The sequence below is a fragment of the Macrobrachium nipponense genome, chromosome 8, assembly GCF_015104395.2.
Source record: "Macrobrachium nipponense isolate FS-2020 chromosome 8, ASM1510439v2, whole genome shotgun sequence".
Lineage (NCBI taxonomy): Eukaryota > Metazoa > Arthropoda > Malacostraca > Decapoda > Palaemonidae > Macrobrachium > Macrobrachium nipponense.
The window spans coordinates 38,756,255-38,758,943 of record NC_087203.1 but is presented as its reverse complement, the minus strand read 5'-3'; the positions used below and the strand labels follow the sequence as shown (position 1 = coordinate 38,758,943).

The following is a 2,689-nucleotide window of genomic DNA, read 5'->3' as shown; positions in this document are numbered from 1 at the left end:
CATTCTAGAAACCGCTTGGTCATGAAGCTTACTTAAAGTGTTATCGTGCTTCTGAGCTTCAATAAGGTTATCTCGACTCATAACATTTCGTGCTTCGAAATTTACAGAAGTGACTTTAGATTCATTCCGAACTAGATCTGGCTCCGAGTGACAACACAAGAAGGATTTACAGAGCAATCGGGATCAGGTTCAAGGTTTTTCACCTACAGGTTTTTCCATTACAATGACATTGGGAACTACCAAACGTCCTGGCAAGGCGTCATTTAGCCAACTAATTAAAGTTACACCTTTTACTGGGAATTCAATATCTTATGCCTAGCAGCAACGTTACCCTTGCTTTATAGGACAATCAAGATGAACATTAGCAAGGGGAACTTTAGATATTTGTGAAAGGTCTTCACGAGAACATGTTCATTAGTTACGTTAGCTTCAATATTTGGGAGAGCACTCCTCAAAAGTAAGCTTTGCGAAGCACCTGTGTCACGAAGTATCCTGACTTTATACTTATCCCCATCAGAGTTCAAAGATACAGTTCCATTAAAAGTGAAATCAAATAGATTTACAGGCTTTTCAGAATGGATATGGGAAACAGGCTTAATCTGACCATCTGTTTTACCTTTAACATTAAGAAAAGGGTTAAATTGGTTCCGAAAAGGCAAGGAAGTTATACATTTAGGATCTGGACAGTTTTTAATTGTGTGACCGTCCTTCTTACAATAACTACAACGTACATTCAACGCTTTGCCGTATCAGTCAGAGTTTCAGAGTTTTTAACTGGAGATGGTTTTTACATTCTGGTCGGTTCTCTTACTGTTGCCAAATTTATGTATTAAAGAGTAAGTGTCTGCTAGAGAAGCTGCCTTTAACAAGTCTTTTCTTCCCTATCCTCTAAATACATCATAATGTTCAAAGGAAGCTTTCGTTTAAACTCAAGTACAATCAAATTCTCTAATTCAGCAAAAGTACTTACTGCAGCAGATTTTATCCATTTCCTAAACTCCCTTAATTTCTCTGAAGCGAATTCTACTAGGTTTGAGTTGTGAACTTAGTTTGTTTACGAAAGGTCTGACGATATCCCTCGACAGATTTTTTGAAAAAGCATCCAAAAATTGCTTGTTTAACATTCTGGTAATCTGTAGTATTTTCGAGATGTCTACAAACTTTCGCAGCTTTCCCAGTTAATTTCGGCCTTAATAGCCAAACCCACTGATCGCGTGGCCAATCCAAATGCAAGGCAGTCTCTTCAAAAGTCTTAAAATAATCTTCAGGTTCATAATCTGTGAATGTGGGACCAACTTAATGTTTTTTGCTAAATCAAAGGGTTTTTTTCCTGAGCTTCCAAAACCGAAATTTCATGTTCCTTATTCTCTCTAGAAAGCTTTGCTTTTTCTTGTTCAAATCTAAGTGCTAACGACGCTTCATAGTCTAGTTTTTCTTTCTCTCTCTCTAAAGCTAACTGAAGTCTAGCTTTCTCCATCTCGAATTCTAATTTAAGTCTCGACATTTGTCTCTCAGATTCTAACCTTTTCTCTTCTGCTTGTCTCTCCGATTCTAACCTTTTCTCTTCTGCTTGTCTCTCCGATTCTAATTTCTGTGCCGCAAGTTTCTCGCGTTCAAGGGAAATGCGCTCATATTCTAACTGCTGCTCGTGAGCTAGTACTGCTGGTTCACGAGTTAAATACTGTCTAGCTTCATTGCCTAGTTTACCCACACGCATATAATGCTCAAGAATTTGATTGCGAATTTCATTCTTCCGCATGCTACTCCTAGTTGCAATTGATAAATGACTAGCTAACTCGAGAAGCTCTAGTTTCTTAGCATTCTGGATACTAGCTAACTCAGCAGAGGGATCCGCAGCAAACTTCTGAACGTTAAATTGAGCCATGGTTAAAGTTAAAGAAAACTTCCTTTAGTAAACAATAGAATTCCTGTTTTACAATTATAATAGACTAACACGTTCCTGCTGCCATTCAAGTAAATGCATTACAAACCACAATACAAAATTATGTTAGCGAGTTTATAGTTTCCCGACAAAATTACACAAAAAGCATTACAAGTAATAAGATTTTAGGGTTTAGGGAAAAGGGACTGTCCCGATTCGAAAGCAAAAGGTAATAAAGAACACGAGGGAGTGAAAATAATTTTTACATTCCCGATTCAAGCTGATATGGAGGAACTAAGGAAATAACCCGTTGGTCCTAAACAAGCGTTATTTACTCAAACAATTGAATGACAACTTACAAACTTTGTACGTCGGCGCAGAGAAAAAAACATAAAAGTACATAAAGGTTTAAACGATTCCTCACCTATCGTCTAAACTACGCGATCCTGGTATCGTCCAACCCAGGGGAAATGACTGCACAAGTCGTAGTTGTAATTATAAAAGGACAAAATATGGATAAGAGCTTCCGGATAGCTCTCGTGAGTCTCTATGAGTCGTTGACTCGGTGAGGGCGAAAATGAAAAATATACTACTGCGTTAGCATTACCCAAACGAGCAGCACCGTCTATAAACAATAATACGGAAAATGGTTTCACAGCGCGCACATATATATCATTAACCCTAATAACAGGTATTCAGATGTTTACAATAAATCTTGAGTGAAACTAAAAATCTTGAACACTATTTGCGGCGACAATTGTCTACTGAATGAATCCCCAATACGGTAAACAAGATAGCTCCCGGACA

General features: G+C 37.9%; 1 pseudogene; it reads right to left on the bottom strand.

The window, feature by feature from the left end:
* Positions 1-338: 338 nt before the first annotated feature.
* On the bottom strand, positions 339-1,281 carry LOC135223055 (uncharacterized; annotated as a pseudogene).
* Positions 1,282-2,689: the final 1,408 nt, after the last annotated feature.